Source organism: Neoarius graeffei, chromosome 26, assembly GCF_027579695.1.
Source record: "Neoarius graeffei isolate fNeoGra1 chromosome 26, fNeoGra1.pri, whole genome shotgun sequence".
In the NCBI taxonomy this organism is placed as follows: Eukaryota; Metazoa; Chordata; class Actinopteri; order Siluriformes; family Ariidae; genus Neoarius; species Neoarius graeffei.
In genome coordinates this window covers 24,758,506-24,781,171 of record NC_083594.1, presented here as the reverse complement: position 1 = coordinate 24,781,171, position 22,666 = coordinate 24,758,506, and the positions used below count along the sequence as shown (strand labels likewise).

The 22,666-nt window shown below is 43.5% G+C and overlaps 1 long non-coding RNA gene across 2 annotated transcripts; it reads left to right on the top strand.

The window, feature by feature from the left end:
• Window positions 1-4,025: 4,025 nt before the first annotated feature.
• Window positions 4,026-12,534, top strand: LOC132874499 (uncharacterized). Of its 2 annotated transcripts, none has more exons than XR_009651671.1 (9): window positions 4,026-7,796; window positions 7,980-8,227; window positions 9,938-10,022; window positions 10,108-10,240; window positions 10,350-10,507; window positions 10,638-10,749; window positions 11,027-11,270; window positions 11,480-11,636; window positions 11,907-12,534. It is a non-coding gene; the product is annotated as an uncharacterized LOC132874499 (long non-coding RNA). The 2 variants fall into 2 exon arrangements; XR_009651670.1 differs by having other exon boundaries at window positions 11,831-12,534.
• The last annotated feature ends 10,132 nt before the right edge of the window (window positions 12,535-22,666 follow it).

Sequence of the window (22,666 nt, the reverse complement as noted above, 5' to 3'; positions counted from 1 at the left end):
AACATTTTTAACAGTTTTAACATGAAGTCTGTTTTGTTGAAGTTATAAACTGTTCATTGATGGAGACTTGAGTGCAAAACTGTTCATGACAACTGCAGTCCTAAAGTTAGCAAGTCAGCTGTAGTCCTCAGCCATAAAAACATTATTGTAAGTGTCCAGAGCATCTTCCAAGTGTGACTTTCAACTGTCCATATGGGACCATCCTCCACAGGAGCGATGTGATGAGACTCCAGCCAGATGTAGGGCATCAGGATGGGTCAGGCAGGTCCAAGGAGCAGAAGAGGTCAGCATCTTGATCTCAGGTTTGACATGTAACTCAGAGGGACAGATGGGGGGGAAGAAAGAGAGAAAACACAGGTTGTTATGTATGCCCAATGTCACCTGATGAGTAAGAACAGTATATATTTTGCACTGAGCGCAAGCAGAGACTCCGGCAAAACTAACTATGACAGCATAACTAAAAGGGGGAGATTCATTAGGTAACACAGGAATGAGGGCGCCCTGAGACAAAGCAGCCAGCCACTACACCATCAACAAACTCGAGTGAGCAAGTGAGTGGGGGACTGACAGCATCCATACATCCCAGCTTACCAAAACACTCTATGCCTGAGGCCCTCCAGATCTACTCCTTTACCTAATACAATTAACAAAAGGCCTGACTAAACAGGGGCAGCAGGGTGGTGTAGTGGTTAGCACTGTTGCCTCACAGCAAGAAGGTCCTGGGTTTGAGCCCAGCAGTCGACGAGGGCCTTTCTGTGTGGAGTTTGCATTCTGTCCACGTGGGTTTCCCCCACAGTCCAAAGGCATGCAGGTTAGGCTAATTGGTGGCTCTAAATTGACCGTAGGTGTGAGTGTGAATGGGTGTCTGTGTCAGCCCTGCGATGACCTGGCGACTTGTCCAGGGTGTACCTTGCCTCTCACCCATAGTCAGCTGGGATAGGCTCCAGCTTCTCTGCGACCCTGTTGGACAGGATAAGCGGCTACAGATAATGGATGGATGGATGGCTAAACAGATATGTTTTCAGCCTAGATTTAAATGCTGAGACTGTGTCTGAGTCCCAAACACTACTTGCAAGGCTGTTCCATAACTGTGGGGCTTTGTAAGAAAAGGCTCTGCCCCTTGATGTAGCCTTCGCTATATGAGGTACAAGCAGATAGCCTGCACCTTTTGATCTAAGTAGGCATGATGGGTTATAAAGGACCAGAAGTTCGCTCAGGTACTGTGCTGTGAGACCATTCAGTGCTTTAAAGGTCAATAGTAGTATTTTATAAACAATACGAAATTTGATTGGGAGCCAATGCAGTGTGGATATGACAGGGGTGATGTGGTCATATTTTCTAGTTCTAGTAAGGACTCTTGCTGCTGCATTTTGAACTAAGTGGAGCTTGTTCATGCACTTATTGGAATATCCAGAGAGTAAGGCATTACAATAATCCAGCCTGGAGGTAATAAAAGCATGAACTAGTTTTTCTGCATCGTGTAGTGACATTAAATTTGTTATCTTAGCAATATTTCAGAGATGAAAGAAAGCTATCTGGGTAATATTATTGATATAAGTTTCAAATGAAAGACTATAGTCAATGATCACTCCAAGGTCTTTTACCTCTGCACATGAAGAAACAGAAAGGCCATCCACAGTTACTATGTAATCAGAAAACCTACTTCTAGCTGCATGTGGTCCGAGTACAAGTACTTCTGTCTTGTCAGAGTTGAGCAGAAGGAAGCTCATAAGCATCCAGTGTCTAATGTCCTTTACACATTCCTCTATTCTATTAAGCTGGTGTCTCTCATCTGGTTTTACAGAAACATAGAACTGTGTGTCATCAGCATAACAGTGGAAACTAATACCATGCTTTCAAATAATATCACCCAGAGGTAACATATATAAAGAAAAAAGCAGTGGGCCAAAGACAGAACCTTGTGGAACACCAAACTTTACTTCAGTATGTCTAGAAAAATCACCATTTACATCAACATACTGATAGCAATCAGTTAAATAAGAGCTGAGCCAGGAGAGGGCCATTCCCTTAACTCCCACAACATTTTCTAGTCTATCCAGGAGAATGGAATGATCAGTGGTATCATATGCTGCACTAAGGTCAAGCAACACAAGCAGGGAGACATAGCCCTGATCAGATGCCAACAGTAGGTCATTTACTACTTCAACCAGTGCTGTCTCTGTGCTATGATGAGGTCTAAATCCTGACTGATACATTTCATGGATGCTACAGTATTCCTATGTAAATATGAGCATAACTGCTGTGCCACAGCATTTTCTTGGATCTTGGAAATAAAGGGGAGGTTTGATATTGGCCGATAATTGGACAGCTGACAGAGATCAAGGTCAGGTTTTTAAATCAGGGATTTGATAACTGCAAGTTTAAAGGATTTGGGTACATAGTCGATCCTAAGAGAAGAATTTATTATTTTTAGAAGCAGTTCAATTACTTCAGGTATTATCTGTTTGAATAGACGTGTAGGTAAGGGATCTAGCACACAAGTTGAGGATTTTGATGTGGAGATTAATGAAAGTAGTTTGATTTCTCTAAGGGGAGTAAAACATTCTAATTGCTGATCTGATGCAGTTATATTGTTAACTACAGGGTTACTTAAATTGTCACTTAAGTTGTCTGACCTTAAATTAGTAGTTTGAATTTTTTGTCGGATATTTTCAATTTTGTCATTAAAAAAAATTCATGAAGTCACTGCTACTATATACTGCAGGTGTGCATGTGTCTATAGTGGTCTTATTAACCCCGCTGACAGTAGTCGGAGGGGTTATTATTTTCACCTGCGTCAGTGTGTGTGTGTGTGTGTATCTGTCTGTCTGTGTGTCTGCAAGATATCTCAAGAACCAATGGATCGATTTGGACCAAATTTTGTACATGTGTTGCCAATCACCCAGGAAGGAAACCATTAAATTTTGGAGGTCAAAGGTCAAGGTCATGGCAGAACTTCGAAATTTTCGCCCAATGTATTTTAATAGGGAAAAGGCGGGGTTTGCACTCGTTAGAGTGTCCCTGTCTAGTTCCTGGTTAATTTTGCTACAGTATTAAATAGGAATCTAGGATTATTTTTGTTATCTTCTATTAGGGAGGAGAGATATGTTGATCTAGCAGCACTAAGAGCTTTTCTATACTTCAGGAAGCTCTCCTTCCAAGCTAATTTGAACGCTACCAATTTTGTTTGACGCCATTTACGTTCCAATTTTCGAGTGGTCTGCTTTAAAGTGCAAGTGCCCTCGTTATACCAGGGTGCTAATTTTTTCTCTCTGATAATTTTCCTTTTAAGTGGAGCTACATTACCTAAAGTATAGCAGAATATTGACTCTAAGCATTCAATTGCCTGATCAAGTTCTGCGGGGGCTGACGGTGATCCAATCAAAGTTGATAACTCTGGGAGAGCATTTATAAAACTCTGTGCAGTAGTTGACGTGAATGTACGTTTGATCCAGTAGCATGTTGAAGTGCATATATTATTACTCAGACATATTTTGAGTGAGATGAGATAATGATCTGAGATAACTTCAGACTGTGGAAGTGTGACTGTATTTTCTATGTTTAACTTGAATGTTAGTATTAGATCGAGAGTGTGGCCACCATTACGGGTCAGTCCTATGACACTCTGATTAATCCCTACTGAATCTAAAATGGACACACATGCTGTTTTCAAAGGTTCTTCTGGGTTATCAAAGTGAATATTAAAATCTCCAACAACTAAAGCTTTGTCTAAGGAAACAACCAGGTCTGAGATAAAATCTGCAAATTCAGAAAGAAACTCAGAATATGGCCCAGGGGGCCTGTAAATAATATGTAAGGGAATTAACTGGGTAGACTTATTTTTTGAGGCTACATATATTATATTAGTATGAAGAACTTCAAATGTGTTAAATTTATAATCAGGTTTTTGTGTTACACCTAGATAATCTTTATAAATAACTGCGACACCTCCTCCTCTGCCAGTTAGATGAAGCTGGTGTATATAACTGTATCCAGGAGTACTAACTTCATTTAATGCTATATATTCATTTGGCTTAATCCATGTTTCTGTTAAACACTTTACATTACATTAAACTTCTGATCAGTAATAACTTCATTAACAATTAGCGCTTTTGATGCAAGAGATCTAATATTTAATAGCTCTACCTTTAGATCAAAGGTGCTGGCAGTGGCTGTACAGTCAATATGATCTAATTTTATATTGATTAGGTTACTGAAACAAACTCTGAGTAGTTCTACTTTTTTGTTTAGCTCGGGGAACAGACATCTTCTCTATGTAGTGGACCCTGAGTGACGACTCTGTGCAGCTAGCAGACAGTCTGTTTAGCCTGTTTGTCTGCTCCCTGGCCTTGGCTCTGGATTGTCAGAAGTTAATTAGAAATTAACCTGTTCTGAGACATGAGCTATACTGTAAGAAATGAGAGCAGCACCTTCCCGAGTGGGATGGATACCATTCCGCCCTAACAGGCCAGCAGTGCCCTCAAAATTAGTCCAATTATCTATAAAGCCCACAATGTTTTCAGAGCACCACCTGGACAACCAGCAGTTCAGTGACCATACCCTGCTGTAAGCTGTATCGCCACACCTCATTGAGATGGAGCCAGAACATAGTACAGCATCGGACATCACCTTTGCTAATTTAAACACCTCTACAAAGTTACTCTTAGTAACCTCAGACTGACGAAGGCATACATCATTAGCTCCTACATGGATAACTATCTTTGAGAACCCGTGCTTGCCTAGGACCCTAAGATTACCAGCAGCTTTAGTAAAGTGTATACCGGTGTCCTGGCTCCTGGTATACACTTTAATAAAGCTGCTGGTGCCCCTAAAGTCCTAACTAATTTTACATGTCATGTGATAGACTCCCCTATAACCAGAGCTCTTTCAGGTTTCTCAGTGAGTGCATCCCTAAGGAGAGCAAGCCTGTTCGACATGTGAAGCAGAGAGGAGTGGTGCTCCTGTGGGCAAGCCTCAGCGGTAGCTTTGGCTCTATGCTTATGCTGCTGAGTCATCATCCATTCACCCCGCTGTGAGGGCTCTAATGCCAGAGTTGGGGGATTACTAACTCCACCTAGGGCATCCAGACTTTCCCCTGCAGAAACTACACTGTTCTCATTCTCACTAGCCCTCTCTAGAGTCTGAATACACACCTCTAAAGCTGCAATCTTCTCTGTCAGAGAGCTAACTAATCTGCACTTATCACAAATAAAGCTATCACTAGCGACGGAGGAAGGATGACTAAACATCCTGCACTCAGCACACTGAACAAGCTGAATGTGTGCCATGATGAAAAGATTCACATACCTTAATCAAGGATCTGTTGATATTAAAGCAGATCCGATGTGGATGGCCTCCATTTGTGGCCTTTATGCAGGAGGAGAAAAAAGAAAGCTTCCGGTCTTGGCGTTCTTCTGAAAAAATTTAAAATGCGGAAAAAGGAAAGTGAAAGTACAATAAAAAAATGAAAAGGATGCTGGAAAATTATTTGTAGAGAAAATAGAAAAGATTAGTGATTAATGCCAACACTCGTAGAAAAAAAGACTCATTGCAAACAACTTGGAAACCAGGAAGTACATCGCACAGAATGCGAATATGCCAACTCTCACACTTGCACCAACTCTTTCGAGGCCCTGTAATCGGAATGAGCGCATCCTAAACCCATGGGCGAGGACCCATTGGAGGGCAAGTCTGGTGCCTGCAGCCGTGCTTACCTTTGTCATAATCAGTTATTGTTCTTTTTTGGGAATTTCCCATAACATTCTGGCATGCACAAAATCTGCCTTGAACAAGTGCTGCCAGGCAAAACAAACCTTGCCCAGCAGCACTTATTTTAGACCTATATGTTGATAATGGTAATATTTCTCAATCATCTTCTGTCAGCTTATAGTCCTATGAAAATCCATGACCTTGAGTTTGACATTTCAAAGTCATTCAAGGTCAAAGGTCATGGTGGCAACTGAAAGCCCATACGGGACTTCTTATATGTTGATAATGGTAAATTTCTGGCTATCATGAACCATTTTAAAGTTATAGCCCTTTGAAAACCCATGACCTTGAGGTTGACCTTTCAAAGTCCAAGATCATGGTGTCAAATGAAAGCCCATATGACACTTCCTATAAGTTGATAATGGTAAATATCTGTTTACCATCAACCATTTACAAGTTACAGCCCTCTGAAAATCCATAACCTTGAGTTTGACCTTTCAAAGTCACTCGAGGTGAAAGATCATGGTGCCAAATGAAAGGCCATATGGGAGTTCCTGGGCTGCCAACTCTCACGCAATGAGCGTGAGACACACACATTTGACTGTCTTCACACGCCATACCTCCGATTTCTCACGCTAGAAAAAAAATCTAGTTTATCTATCTGATCTAGGCTACCCATTTTGAAGCCATACTGGAAATGTTGTAAAATAAAGCAAGTAAGAGATAATATTACAAATGCAAGAAGAGCCATTAGCCACCATGCCTATTGTTTATTTACAGGGTATTTATTTTTTAATTATTTATGATGTATGTAATTGCTCAGTTAAAGTAAATAAAGCATATTACAGGTGACTATCAAAGAACTTGACCGTTTTGCTGTAGGCCTGCCTACCACTAAGAGCAGGTAAGAGTCAGAATAAACACAAGAAACTTGTCCTCCAGGAAAAGGCATGTTGTTGTGACTGCGTAGATTTATTAAACCAACATGACTATTTGAATTCTTTCAAAGGTAAGATTTCCCGAAGGGTAAGACCACTGGCAGGACAAAAGCGGAATATTTTATTTTATTTGACAGTCCAGCCAAGCCAGAAAAGGCAGACAGGACAGACAGAACAACAGACAGAAGAGCAGCATTCAGAACAGACAGAACGACAGACAGAAGAGCAGGAGACAGAAGAGCAGGAGACAGGACAGACAGGAGAGCACACAGAAGAGCAGGAGACAGGACAGACAGGAGAGCACACAGAAGAGCAGCAACAGACAGCATCCCCCCCAGAACAGCAGCCCAGACATGGCCCAAAGGGTCATGCATTGTCTGGGGCAGCATCATATCGGTGTGCTTTTAAAAATAAGTGGACCTCTACATGGCCATTCATTACCAGAGGGAGCCTCAACACGCACTACTGGTGTGCAGTACGCCGTATGGAGAACACGTGTTGCCACCAGGGTGTAGTGGATGTAGTGCGCCACATAAAAAGCAAAAGCCATCAGGACAAGCAACGGGCTCTTCAGTCCACAGCCTCAATATCCCAATATGCAGTGTCTGCTCCCTGTGTTGGGGGGGATGTCCGACCAAGAGGTTAAGGTATGCTGTGTGTCATGGTCCTGTCAAGGTTAGAGTTTTTGTGTCAGGTTGATCATGGTATCATCATGATTGACAGTCTTGACTAATTCTGTTTTTTTTTTTTTAAATCTCTGCATTATGTTTTACAGTTGAGTTTTCTTAGTTCTATGTCTTAAGAGCTCAATAGGGCACCTGTGCTCTATTTTTTCTGGTGTCTCTTTAAACTTAACTATGTTCTTTTAGGAGTGCTAATAACTTCTTTTCTTACAGACAAGGAGGGCTGAGGTCAAAATGACTGCAACTTTAGTTGAGCACAATGTTCCACTGGCATTTTCTGACCACCTGGGGCCTGCACTGAGAGAGTGTTTCAAAGACTCCAAAACAGCTCAAGAATATAGGTGTGCTCGAACAAAAGCTTCGTGTATAGTCAATGAAGCACTGGCCCCATACTTTATAGAGGAGTTAGTGGCAAAAATGAAGGAAGCACCCTACACCTTGATAACAGATGGCTCTAATGAGACAGGTATTTCCCAAACTATTGGATATATTTTTTCCTCCATGATGATCTTGCCTGATTTTAGTTTTTAAACATCTATGAAAATGCAAGCATTTTATGCTTTCATGCTGTCATTACAGGAGTAGAGAAGATGAACCCATTAACTGTCCACATATTTATGAACAACAAAGTTGTCCATTGCTTTCTCAGTATGTGCACAACCAGCAGGAAGAGCTGTGAGACAGCTGACGTGATTTTTTCAAAAATAAATGCCACCCTAGAAGAGAAGGATATTCCTTGGCGGTACTGTGTGGGTCTGTCGGTAGACAATGCTGCCGTGAACATTGGTCTACACAACTCTATCGCCTCCAGAGTCCAAGAGAAGCATTTACATCCATGGCTGCCCATGTCATGTAATTCATAACACTGCAAAATCAGCAGGGGCAGGCTTTTTTGATGTGAGTATTGGCCTGATGGAACTTTGGATGTACAACCCCGATTCCAAAAAAGTTGGGACAAAGTACAAATTGTAAATAAAAACAGAATGCAATAATTTACAAATCTCAAAAACTGATATTGTATTCACAGTAGAACATAGACAACATATCAAATGTCGAAAGTGAGACATTTTGAAATTTCATGCCAAATATTGGCTCATATGAAATTTCATGACAGCAACACATCTCAAAAAAGTTGGGACAGGGGCAATAAGAGGCTGGAAAAGTTAAAGGTACAAAAAAGGAACAGCTGATGGACCAAATTGCAACTCATTAGGTCAATTGGCAATAGGTCATTAATATGACTGGGTATAAAAAGAGCATCTTGGAGTGGCAGCGGCTCTCAGAAGTAAAGATGGGAAGATGATCACCAATCCCCCTAATTCTGTGCCGACAAATAGTGGAGCAATATCAGAAAGGAGTTCGACAGTGTAAAATTGCAAAGAGTTTGAACACATCATCATCTACAGTGCATAATATCATCAAAAGATTCAGAGAATCTGGAAGAATCTCTGTGCGTAAGGGTCAAGGCCGGAAAACCATACTGGGTGCCCATGATCTTCGGGCCCTTAGACACCACTGCATCACATACAGGTATGCTTCTGTATTGGAAATCACAAAATGGGCTCAGGAATATTTCCCGAGAACATTATCTGTGAACACAATTCACTGTACCATCCGCCGTTGCCAGCTAAAACTCTATAGTTCAAAGAAGAAGCCGTATCTAAACATGATCCAGAAGTGCAGACGTCTTCTCTGGGCCAAGGCTCATTTAAAATGGACTGTGGCAAAGTGGAAAACTGTTCTGTGGTCAGACGAATCAAAATTTGAAGTTCTTTATGGAACTCAGGGACGCCGTGTCATTCGGACTAAAGAGGAGAAGGATGACCCAAGTTGTTATCAGGCTCAGTTCAGAAGCCTGCATCTCTGATGGTATGGGGTTGCATTAGTGCGTGTGGCATGGGCAGCTTACACATCTGGAAAGACACCATCAATGCTGAAAGGTATATCCAGGTTCTAGAGCAACATATGCTCCCATCCAGACGACGTCTCTTTCAGGGAAGACCTTGCATTTTCCAACATGACAATGCCAAACCACATACTGCATCAATTACAGCATCATGGCTGCGTAGAAGAAGGGTCCGGGTACTGAACTGGCCAGCCTGCAGTCCAGATCTTTCACCCATAGAAAACATTTGGCGCATCATAAAACGGAAGATACGACAAAAAAAAGACCTAAGACAGTTGAACAACTAGAATCCTACATTAGACAAGAATGGGTTAACATTCCTATCCCTAAACTTGAGCAACTTGTCTCCTCAGTCCCCAGACATTTACAGACTGTTGTAAAGAGAAAAGGGGATGTCTCACAGTGGTAAACATGGCCTTGTCCCAACTTTTTTGAGATGTGTTGTTGTCATGAAATTTAAAATCGCCTAATTTATCTCTTTAAATGATACATTTTCTCAGTTTAAACATTTGATCTGTCATCTATGTTCTATTCTGAATAAAATAGGGAATTTTGAAACTTCCACATCATTGCATTCCGTTTTTATTTATAATTTGTACTTTGTCCCAACTTTTTTGGAATCGGGGTTGCAACTTTATTTCACTGTATTGATTACATGCATTGACATGCAATGTTTTTACAGTTTAATTCATGTATTGCAGGTGTCCAGTTTTGATTTGGAGGACCTGGTAGTCGATATCGGATACTGGTTCAAGGGTAGTACAAATCGAAAAGGGTACTTGACAGGTGTGCATTTGGTAGTACCAAATTATAATATTGAAAATACAGAGCATTAGAATACATATGATTTATAATGAAATGTCTATAACAGAGTTTTGTGAGCTCCATGAAACAGTACATGGAGATCCTCATGCACGTCTCCGTTCGTTGGTTAAGTCTTGAGCACTGTGTAACACGGATCCTGAGACTTTATGAACCACTGGCCAGCTACTTCAAATCTGCTAGTATGGTGCCTTACATCATTTTGTTATGCAGTTACAAATGCCACTGAATAGTTAACTGTACACTTGTGTTACTGACAACCTTGTTTTTTTGTTGCTTGTTCTATTTAAGATGAAAAGCAGGCGAGGTTCAGGAGACTTCAGGCAGTGTTCACTGGCCCCATGACTGAGGTGTACCTACTGTTCTTCCAGGCCAGCATACCAACATTCACCACATTTAACCTCCTCCTCCAGCGAGAGCAGTCATCAATATTTTTGTTACATGATGAGGTATAATGGGAGAGCGGGATATGATTCTGCTGTCTTTTTTTCCATTCTGAGTTTTGTTGCTGCTATCTGCTGGGAGCTTGTACAGCAGGTTTCACCCAGTGTTTTACAGCTATAAACATCTGTGTTGTAGATGCTAAAATTCATTCGCAAGCTGTGTGCGAAGTTCATGGTGTCAACAGCACTGCAGGGCTGCGAACCAGCTCATGAAATTCCCTATAAAGAAAAGGCCAACCATTTACCAGGTCAATGTTTGATTATTAATCATCATTATTATTATTTCTTATCAATAAAATTGAAATTTCTAATATCAAAGTGATGAGGCCAGACTATAGGGGAACCTCATGTGATGCTTTGCCTTGAACCTAGCCGTTTTTCGCCTCATAAGGAGAAACCTGGTAAAGTTGTCCTAGTTCTTGTATTGACAATGAGCTTCTGGTTAGCCCAAAGCCACTGAGCTTCTTGCAGATCATCAGCATAACTCAGCATTTCTGTTAACCTGATTTGTTGTATCTTTGGCAGGAAGAAAACTGAACATTGGCTTCACCACCAGGGCGAAGCTCAACAGGTTACTGGATGATGGAGACATCACACCACAGCAGATGGAGAAATTCCATGAGGCTGCTTTGGCATTTCTGATCAACGCTGTGGACTACGCTTTGAAGAAGCTGCCCCTCCAAGAGCCACTGCTCAAGCATGCCAAATTTGTAGATGTCTGACAGAGGTCTGAATGTGACATAGAAGATGTCCTTTACTTTGTTGAGGGGTTAGGATCTTTCAGTAATTAATACTTATTTTATCTAAAATATCTTGAATTTGTGGCCAGGATAATGAAAAGGCATTTTAACCATAGAATTTTGCCTCTTAGAATGAGCTGTCCCTAAGTGGCATCTCTTTAAATGTTTGTATGTACTGCTGTTGGTTGATGACCATATATCAAAAACAAGTAACTTGTAACTGTACTTTCATAAATAGGCTTCCCCACCTGCTCCCATACCATGGACCAGCGGAGCATGATCTACTGGCAGAGGAGTTTCTGGAGTACCAGACAATGCAGTTGCCACCACTGCAGCACCCAGAGGAATTTGAAATTGAAAGCTTCTGGGCTGAAATGGCTACACGGAAAGATAAGGTAAAGCTTATTTTTGTACACCAAGAACACAGTAGAAACAACCTCGAGCATTATTGATACCAGTACATATAAAGCATCATGGTAGATGCATGTATTTTGTCTGTGCATCAACCTATACTCATTTGTCAAAAGAGATAAAAGGAAACATCACATGAGGGCATATTTCCATTGTGTTCTTGGTTCATTTGGCACAGGTGACAGGAGTAAACCAATTTCAGAGGCTTGCTGTGATTTCAAAGCTGGTCCTCGTCCTCCCACATTCCAATGCAGATGCAGAAAGGGTGTTTTCTGTGGTGGGCCTCAACAAAACAAAGACAAGAAACAGTTTGGCCCTAGATGGTACCCTTTCTTCAATCATGACTGTAAAGATGGCAGACTTGGAGCCCTGCTTTAAGTGGGAGCCCTTGCCCACGATCATCAAGGCCTCCAAGAAGGCCACAGGCCTGTACAATCAAGCACACAAAACTTAGGACTTCTCTAGCTTTTTGTGAACATACTGTTGAAACATTGTTCAAATTCAGTTTTTTGCAGCACATCTGCTCACTGTTTAAGCACTTTATTTGATTATTTGTGTATTGCTGTTTATGTAAATGTTCTGCTAAACCCAGTGGTGTGAAAACGCCTTGAATGAAGAATGGATGTCTCTGAAAGACTAATCTTGTATCATTTTTTGATGAAACCTAATGCTCCTCAGAATGCAAGAGTTATTCAAAACATCAATCAAGGACATTATGCAATAGGCACATAGGCAGTGAAAACGCAGGGAAACACATTTTGGTACAAATAAGTAGCCTAATTCAGCCAGAAATTATGACATTGCATAGTCTCCTTCAATTCAAGTCAATCCAAAAAGATTGAGGTGTCAGTTAAGAAACATAAGTTTGCACAAATTATATGCCACACTCAATTTGTCCTAAATGCATTAATGGACACATTTGCTAGCGTCTTTTTCATGAACATGACCAAAAACATGTAGGTTATTAAATCATTGACTTGTGTAGGCTGTTGTGAATAATTAAAAAAATAAGACAGAGAACAATATACTGAGACAGGGTTTCAAAGAGGGCAAGACAGGTAGAGAATATTTGTCAGATAACAGGCCCTGATGAATGCTCTATTACTAATAAGAAATATAGATAAGAAATAAATTAATAAGAAATATATTAATATAGCTTAAGTATGACCACAATTTTTAAGCCCAACTGTGTGTGCACATTCCCACCTATGGCCAAGGTTCAGCTTTTTGTGTTTCAATACTGTTCAAACTTAATCATTTTAATGTTTCTTGTAGCACATGCACATTTTACTTACTGTTTAAGCATTTTATTTGTTCTTTTGCTGTTGATATTTTTCCCCATGCCAATCTTCTGCTGAACCCAGTGGTGGGGAAAGCCCTTAAATGCATAATGAATAGTCAGTGAGGGACAATCTTATTTTTGCAACAGTTATTAAAAACATAACATTTAGTTTAAATTAAGAAGGTGTTTAGGCTTAGCTGATGAAATATTTTCAAACATGAACTTGCCTTTAAATCTGAAACGCAGATCTATAGGGCTACAGGAACATTGGCAGTCATCTGTAGTTTTCTAGTGTGGGGGCTTTTAAGCCAAAACTTGGTGCTTTTGTTGGCCACAAGCTGAAGGCCTGGCAAGTCAGGGTGTGTAAGAATGTAGGTATGGCACATCTCCAGCAGGCCACTCCAAAAATCCACCAGAATGCAGGAACATCTACTAAATCCAAAATCTCAACCCCCCTTTCATTGTCCATCTCCAGCTGGACGACCCACAAACAAAACACCAGAATGCAGGGGGACAAGTGAATATCAAATTGAATACAAAATTCCCACTTACTGCGTGGTGTGCGAAAAAATTTTGCCGTCAAGACTCCCCCCCCCCCCCCCCCAAAAAAAAATCTCACTCCAAGGAATTTTGAAAAGTTGGCAGCCCTGGAGTTCCTATATGTTCATATTAGTAAACATCTGTCTATCGGCAACCGTTTTTGAGTTATAATGGAAAATGTTATTTTGACCGAAAGGTTGACCTTTCCAGTGACCTTGACCTTTACCCGATTACCCCCAAAATTTAATCAGGTAATCTATGGACCATTGCCCACTGTGGCAGTTCCGTACGAGTGGGTGGAGCACAGAGGACGGCAGGACAGAGATCAGGTTTGTGTATAGGCTTTATTGCCACACTTTTCAGTCTAACAATAATTTTCCAAAATAGAGAGAGAGACACACACACACACACACACACACACACACACACACACACACACACACAGCGTCTCGTCCGGGGATGAGCTCCCCTCTGCTCTCACTCTCCCTCCTTAAATAGGGCGCGGTTTACTGGGGAGAATGGTTTCCCGGGATAATGGAGTCAAGGGGATCTGCCAATATCCCTTCGTCAAATCCAGTGTCGAGTAAAAGCGAGCCGTGCCTAGTCGATCGAGCAGCTCATCAATACGAGGCATTGGGTACGCGTCGAATTTAGACACCGCGTTGACTTTTCTATAGTCCACACAGAACCGGACCGAGCCGTCGGCCTTGGGAACCAAGACCACCGGGCTGCTCCAGTCACTGTGGGACTCCTCGACGATGCCCATTTCGAGCATGGCCTGAAGTTCTTCCCGAACCACCTTTTTTTTGTGTTCGGGTAATCTATAAGGATGGCTACGCACTACCACCCCCGGGGGCGTCTCTATGTGGTGTTCTATGAGGTTGGTGTGACCGGGCAGGGGCGAGAACACATCTGAAAACTCGGCCTGCAACTGGGCGACCTCCGTGAGTTGGGTCGGGGAGAGGTGGTCTCCACAGGGGACCGGAGAGGTGCGAGATGCCAATGACCCTTTTTGGACCTCCGGCCCCAGCTCCGCCTTCTCCGGAACTACCGACACCAACGCCACGGGGACCTCCTCGTTCCAGAGCTTCAGCAGATTGAGGTGGTAGATCTGTAGCGCCCCCTCCCTGTCCGTTCGCCTAACCTCATAGTCGACGTCCCCGACTCGCCGTGTGACCTCGAAGGGCCCTTGCCACTTGGCGATTAATTTGGAGCTCGACGTGGGCAACAGGACGAGTACCTTATCTCCCGGTGTGAACTCTCTAAGGCGCGTGGCCTTGTTGTACAGGCGGGTTTGCCGTTCCTGGGCCTGCCGCAAATTCTCCTGAGTTAAGTGGGTGAGCGTGTGGAGTTTTGCGCGCAGATCCATAACGTATTGAATTTCATTTTTGCTCTGCGAAGGTCCCTCCTCCCAATTTTCCCGCAGTACATCTAAGATGCCACGCGGCTTACGCCCATACAATAATTCAAATGGGGAGAACCCCGTGGAGGCTTGGGGGACCTCTCGCACTGCAAACAACAAGGGTTCGAGCCACTTATCCCAGTTACGTGCGTCCTCACTTACGAATTTTTTGATAATATTCTTAAGGGTGCGGTTGAACCGTTCGACTAAACCGTCCGTCTGTGGGTGATACACGCTGGTGCGGATCGGCTTAATACCCAGTAGCCCATACAGTTCGGCCAGTGTTCGTGACATAAACGAGGTGCCTTGGTCAGTCAGAATCTCTTTCGGGATTCCGACCCGGGAGATGACGTGGAAGAGGGCCTCTGCAATACTACGTGCGGAGATATTGCGAAGAGGCACCGCTTCCGGGTATCGCGTTGCATATTCCACCAGAACCAATATAAAGCGGTACCCTCGTGTTGACCGATCTAATGGCCCGACAAGATCCATCCCAATTCTTTCAAACGGGGTCTCGATTAATGGTAGGGGGCGCAAGGGCGCTTTTGGAATGGACACTGGATTTACTAACTGGCATTCGCGGCACGCCGTACACCACTTACGGACGTCACCGCGAATCCCCGGCCAATAGAATCGGGCCATTATCCGGGCGAGTGTTTTATCCTGCCCGAGGTGTCCCGCCATGGGATTAAAGTGAGCCGCCTGGAATACCAATTCCCGGTGGCTCTTTGGAATTAACAACTGGGTGACACGCTCCTTCGTCTGAGTGTCCTGCGTCACTCGGTATAACCGATCCTTTAAAATGGAAAAATAGGGGAAGGTCGGGGTGGCGTTCGGCTGGAGCGTTTGACCATCGATTACTCTCACTTGATCAAACGTGTGTCGCAGAGTTTCGTCTCGCGATTGTTCCAGTGGGAAATCCGCGAGGGATTCCCCAATAGAAAGAGGAGGGGCCGGGGGCTCCTCACTCTGTTGCGGAGATGACGTAGACGGCTCTGCGACCGCAGCTCCAGCCAAAACGACACCGGGACCCCCCGCTAACCGGCAGGACCCACTCTTTACTAGGTGTGCCATCAGCCCCCGGAATCCCGGCCAATCAGTCCCCAAGATTAAAGAGTGGGTAAGGCAAGGATTAACCGCCGCCTTTACTATGGATTTGTCCCCTCTGAAATGTATGTGGACCGACACCAACGGATAGCAGTGAACATCCCCGTGCACACACAACACCTTCACCCCTTGTGCTCCCCCAATGCCTCGTCTTGCACCAGGCTTTGGCGGATCGAGGTCTGGTTGCAACCCGAATCCACCAACGCCTGATATGTCGCCCCTTGTACACTTACCGGTATGCGATACGCTCCGGCCTGATCGAGGGCAGCCTCTGGCACATCGGGGATCCGCACCACCGCCCCCACCTCCATCGCGGCACACTGTTGCTGCAGGTGGCCTGGTTCCCCGCAGCGCCAGCAAACCGGCCCGGGCCTCCCCTCTGCAGCTGTGGTTTGAGGGTCACTCACCTGAGGGGGGGGAGAGACAGACACAGAAGGGAGAAACGGGAGGGCACCACGGGTGCGGCGGGCCGGCTGGGGTGGAGCCGGCCCCCGCCTCCGTGGTGGGGGAATGGGGCGAGGACGGGACACGGGAGGAGGGGGAAGAGAGAGAGAGAGAGAGAGAGAGAGAGAAGAGGAGAGAGATGATGATGACATCCGTTGTCCTGCCGCCGGGACAGCCGCCAGATGATCCTCCGCCAGTCCTACGGCCTGATCCAGTGACGCCGGGCGGTGGCACTGGACCCACTCCGCGGTTCCGGCGGGTAGGCGGGCGATGAACTGTTCCAGCGCCACCTGGTCGATGATCCCCTCGGCGTCGCAATCTTCGGCCCTCAGCCACCGCCAGCAGGCGTCCCGGAGCTGCTGGCCGAACGCGAACGGGCTGCCGACTTCCTCCATTCGCAGCACGCGGAAGCGCTGGCGCTGCTGCTCCGGCGTGCGCCCCATGCGCTGGAGGACAGCCCGGCGAAGGTCGGCGTAGGCCAGCCGGTGGTCGGCGGGGAGCTGTAGTGCGGCTAACTGCGCCTCTCCCGTCAGGAGGGGAAGGAGGCGCGTCGCGCGCTGCTCCATCGGCCACCCCGAGGCTTCGGCGACCTGTTCGAACAACGCGATGAACGCCTCGGGGTCGTCCTGCGGGCCCATCTTAGTCAAGGTGATGGGAGATGGGCCCGCGGCCGGGGCGCTGGTGGACCCCGCCGACGCGAGGAGGCGCCGGAACGCCTCTCGGTCTTCCTGTTGAGCCAGCACCAGGGCTTCGAAGCGGCGCTCCTGCTCCTTCCGGAGCGTGACGAGTGCCTGGTGCTGGCTCTGCTGAGCTGTGGTGAGGGCGTGGACCAAGTCCGCGAACGGGGAGGATTCCATGGGGCTGCAGGACAGGTGCTCCACTTCTCCCGGGTTTCGGCACCACTGTGGCAGTTCCGTACGAGTGGGTGGAGCACAGAGGACAGCAGGACAGAGATCAGGTTTGTATATAGGCTTTATTGCCACACTTTTCAGTCTAACAATAATTTTCCAAAATAGAGACACACACACACACACACACACAGCGTCTCATCCGGGGATGAGCTCCCCTCTGCTCTCACTCTCCCTCCTTAAATAGGGCGCGGTTTACTGGGGAGAACACACACAAAACATAGGTTAATCACACTCAGGTGAAGCGATTCTGCCACTTACCTTCCCCAACTCCGCCCTCCTGTCACAGACCGGCACTTGACCACGCCCCCGCTGCCACACCCACCTACCCTGAAAATTTGAAGTCAATCGGTGCAACTGTCTAGACGCTAGATTGTTAACAGACAGATACACACACACAAACAAACCGCACTGCTTACAATACCTCGCCCTGCTTACTCCTTCGCGGTAAATATTGGTAGGCATCTGTACTCTCATATGCCTTTAGCATCTCCAATGTATTTAGAAGTCTAGTATTTATAAATTTAGTATTTACCAAATACTAAATAGTTCAGGATGTGGTAGTGTCTCAAATCCGGTAGCTGGTTTGTCGTACGCTTTAAGTGTAATAAATACATTTGTGGGTAAATTAAGAAGAAGCCGCCTTTATTTTTGTCACATGTTCCCTCAAGCACAGTGAAATTCCTCCTCTGCATTTAAATCATCTGAAGCAGTGAGCAGGTGCGTGCGCGCACAGAGCACACTGATACCTCTTTTCCACCAAATCAGTTCCAGGGCTGGTTCGGGGCCAGTGCTGGTTCACAACTCGTTCAACTTGCGAGCCAGCTGAGAACCAGTTTGCTTTTCCATAGCTCATGGTGCTAAGGGGAGCCACGTCAGTTACGGTATGTCGCTGTATACGTCAGTTATGTCGCTGCGTTTGCATAAACCTTGGCGCGAATATCGAAGCAACAACAACACGGAGAAGAAGCAGCAGCAACAACAATAATGGATGACTTTGCGTTTGTACAGCTGCTGCTTCTCGGAGCTTAAAAATGGCAACCTTTCACGGTCTTGTAATTATTGTTGGTCTTAACAACTCCGCCCCCCCCGCTGCCATAAGCGGTTCTTTCCTCTGGCCCAGCAAAGAGCTGGTGCTAGCCTGGAACCGTTTTTTCTGGCCCCAGAGCCAGTTCTTTGTCAGTGGAAACAGAAAACCCAGTTCCAAACTAAGCACTGGCCCCGAACCAGCCCTGGAACTGCTTTGGTGGAAAAGGGGCAACAGTGGGCATAATAAATAAATACATTTGTGGGTAAATTATATGGATCTGTGATGTCTGCATGTTTCAGCTTTTGTACGTAACACAATCGGTTGGTATCATATAAATTTTTAATTGTCACAATGTTTTCCACGCGTCACCATCTTGGTGTGACGCTGTTCCATAATTATGCTGATTAGTTAAAGCTCCTCACATTCAGCTATTTCCATAGGACCATACTGTTTACCTCAAGAGGTAGGAAAACGGTCCCAGAACGGAGAAATTCGACCCTCAGCATGTCAAAATGATCACATCTGGTCCGCATGATATTGTTCTTATGAGATACAGGAAAATGCCATGTACAATACATTTTTTGAAAATTTCAGATGATTTTGCAGTCAGCACCTTTTTCATAAAAGTTACCAAAGTAACTAACCCATCTGTCCCAGTGCTTCAGTATCCCACCACTCCCAACGAAGGTGCAATATATCTTTTGTACAATAATGTATACAGTGAACTAGCCTTCAACCACAAAAATCTGTCTTTTGGAACATTTAGCCATGCCCACTCAAATTTCCAATAATTTGCATAATATGCAAAACTTGAGCAAACTAAATATAGATTTGTAACTTGTTTCAATTTGTCATATATTTTTATTATTACTTATAACAAAAACATGAAAAACTTGCTGAAAATTTGAAACAAATATGGCTGCCACATGCCAATCAATTCTAGGAGGATGGAGCTTAATTTACTCCAACAGCTGGTATTCAACAGCTATAAACTACTAAATGGATTCACACTAAAGTTGAAAGCCTCAGCTTGAAATTATTCTGAAGGCATATGCTATCAGCATGGTCTCCAACAGGGAGCAAGGTTAAATTCAAATACCTGTTTCTCAGGAGCCATAAGTCTGATTGAGCTGAATTTTCATGTACTGCATCGGTTTGCAAATCTGTAAGTGGATTTATAATGACGACTAGGTTACTTCAAAAACTTGGACTCCATCAACTCTCTGATGGTCTAAATCAATCAAATTATGTAAACAATCTAATTCAATTGCAATTCCATTTCTGTGTACAGCAATGTACAATTGTTGGCAAAAGTAAAATAAAGCTGCAAATACATGATTGCATTAGTATTTTCTAATTATCATTTGAATATATGCAATACAGGCCTATATGCAGAAACATGGGTTAGTTAACATCCATCCATCCATTATCCATAACTGCTTATCCTGTGAAGGGTCATGGGCAAGCTGGAGCCTGTCCCAGCTGACTATAGATGAGAGGTGGGGTACACCCTGGACAAGTCACCAGATCATCACAAGGCTGACACATAGAGAGACACAACCATTTACACTTGCATTCACACCTACACTCAATTTTGAGCCACCAATTAGCCTAACCTGCATGTCTTTGGACTATGAGGGGAAACCAGAGCACTCGGACAAAACCCACGCAGACATGGGGAGAACATGCAAACTCCACATAGAAAGGACCCCGTCAGCCACTGGGCTCGAACCCAGAACCTTCTTGCTGTGAGGTGATAGTGCTAACCACTATACCACTGTGCTGCCGTTAGTTAACATTTGTCTACTATTCTGAAGGTGTCTGCATCAATGTAGTCTCTATCTGCATCTAGCCTACTGTTAACATATTCTCCTATTAACTCAGATAAACTGCAAATATGCCTAAAAGTTGATTAATTTGGAAAGGGGTTCTTAAGAAAATGATACAACTGTTCTTGCTCACTATGGCTGATTTGACAAATGGCAATGGAATAAAAGCATTTATGGAACATTTTGTTTTATGGATTTACAATAACACATTTAATTTTGTATATTGTGCAGTGGTGTGGCTGGTGGTAATTTATTTATATTTTTGGGGGGTGTACAATGAATATCACTAACATTTCAAAGTTTGTTTATATATACAATCTTTATGTATATAATCTTTTGGCATTTGAATCTGAACTGTATTTCATCCAAATAAATTTTTTTATATTAATGTTTATATATTTTATATATATAGCCATAATAAATGAAACAAAGTCAATATTTAGTGTGAGACAACCCTTTGCTTTCAAAAATAAATAGTCTCATAAGGGAATGAGCTGTAGATTTTACTGAGCATCTTGCAGAACATTTCTTCTAGACAGTACTGTCACACTTGCTTCTTAATTTTGCAGCAAACTCAATAGCCTTCATTATGTTTTCTTTCTTAATCTGAAAAGTGGTCTCTTATGTAATATGCTTATGTTGTCCTCACTACAGTGTAGGAACTGCAGCTATACAACTGCAACTTGCAAATGATGACTTGAGTCATAGTGAGCTTGAGTTGCTGTTAACTGTGGTTCTTTTACACCATCTTATAGGGACAGAGTGAAAATTGTAACAAGACAGAATTTAAAAAAAAAAAAATCGCCGTTTTACTCTGCAACATGTGCTTTTCCTCAATGTAAATGGATATAAATGAAATGTTTTTTGAAATAGATTTTGAGAGTGTGAGTCAAAGTGAGAAGTAATGTAATCACTCATCTGCTCCATTTTATCTTCCTCTGATGGATCTGCTTCATCCAATAGCGAACCATTTTCCATAGCATCTGCTGCTTCCCACACAGCTGTTTCAGCTTCTGCCGCCACTGCCTCTCAGCGTATAGCGAGCGCTTTTAGCTCAGCATCCCTCTTTGCTTTTTCCAGCTGATATATAGCTTCTCTATCAGCCTTTAATTTCTGGAGCTCAGCTTCCTTAGCAGCTCTATCTATTTTAACTTTAGCTTCTTGTTCAGCAAATGCAAGGCATTTAGCTGCCTCTGCTTTAGCACGTGCACATATCAATGAACCAGTTGATGATGCAGGTGACCGTGAACTACTTCTACTAGCCACTGAAATCTTGTCACTTTGTTTTGCTTCCATCTTACCACAATGTACAACACCAACTTTTCACTATGTTGTATAGCTGCAGTTCTTGCACTGTAGTGAGGACAACTAGCTAAACTCTTCCTTGCAAATGATGACTTGAGTCATGGTGAGCTTTAGTTGCTGTTTACTGTGGCTTTTACACCATCTTACAGGGACAGAGTGAAAACTGTAACAAGACAAAATACAAAAATCACCATTTTACTCTGCAACATGTGCTTTTCCTCAATGTAAATGGATATAAATGAAATGTTTTTAATACGAACACATCAAATGCTTTTTCATGTAAATAATGTTTAACATTAATTTGTGCGTCCAGCTATGAAATTATTTACTTACGACACTGCCTCTGTGGCGTTTACAGTGTGGATTACATGCAATTAACACAAACACAGGTGTGCAGATTCAGTTGGCTCCTGCAAACTACTCACAGGAGGTGAACTGTGAACCTGCAACTTCCTAAGCAAGATAAATATATTCAAGATAAAAGTCTTTCAAAATAAAAGCACATTCAAATTCAAATATATGCCTTAAAGGCAAAACATTCCATGCCTGGTTTCTGTGAGGTCACCAACCAACCTCCTCATGAACTAAGTGGGCCTCTGAACATCAGTCTTTAGCAAGAAGTAAGACAACTTCTCAGACTGGTCTGAAGAAAGTCTTTTAATGTCCTTGATCTGTGGTCTTTAACCCTCTGGGGTCGAGAGATTTGCCGGCGAAGCTCGGCAGGTTTAGAATGAATAGATCATGTTAGATAAATATCTTCGAGTTTTTAATCATATAAGCATGATAAACATGTTGAGAGAAACTCTAAACTTTACATTTTTCTATGTGCCCACTGCCAAATATTATATATATTTTAAATTATCTAAATTAGATGAAACATAAAACTTGTCGCCTTACTCAGTCACACTGGAGTCGGAGTGCTAAGCGCCCACTTATGCAGTCATAAAAGACTATTCACATGGTAACAGCATGATAATCACTTTCACTCTTTCAGGTTTGATTGGTTTCTCTTTCGTGGTGGGAACGCCCACCATAAACAGGATAAAATCTGTCAGCCATAGTTTAGGCTATTTGGAGGTAGAACTTGTTGCGAGATGGCATGCAGATTTTATGCGCTTTGGATGATTCAGGACAGCGATTCAATTTCAGGACTGTGATTCAATTCAA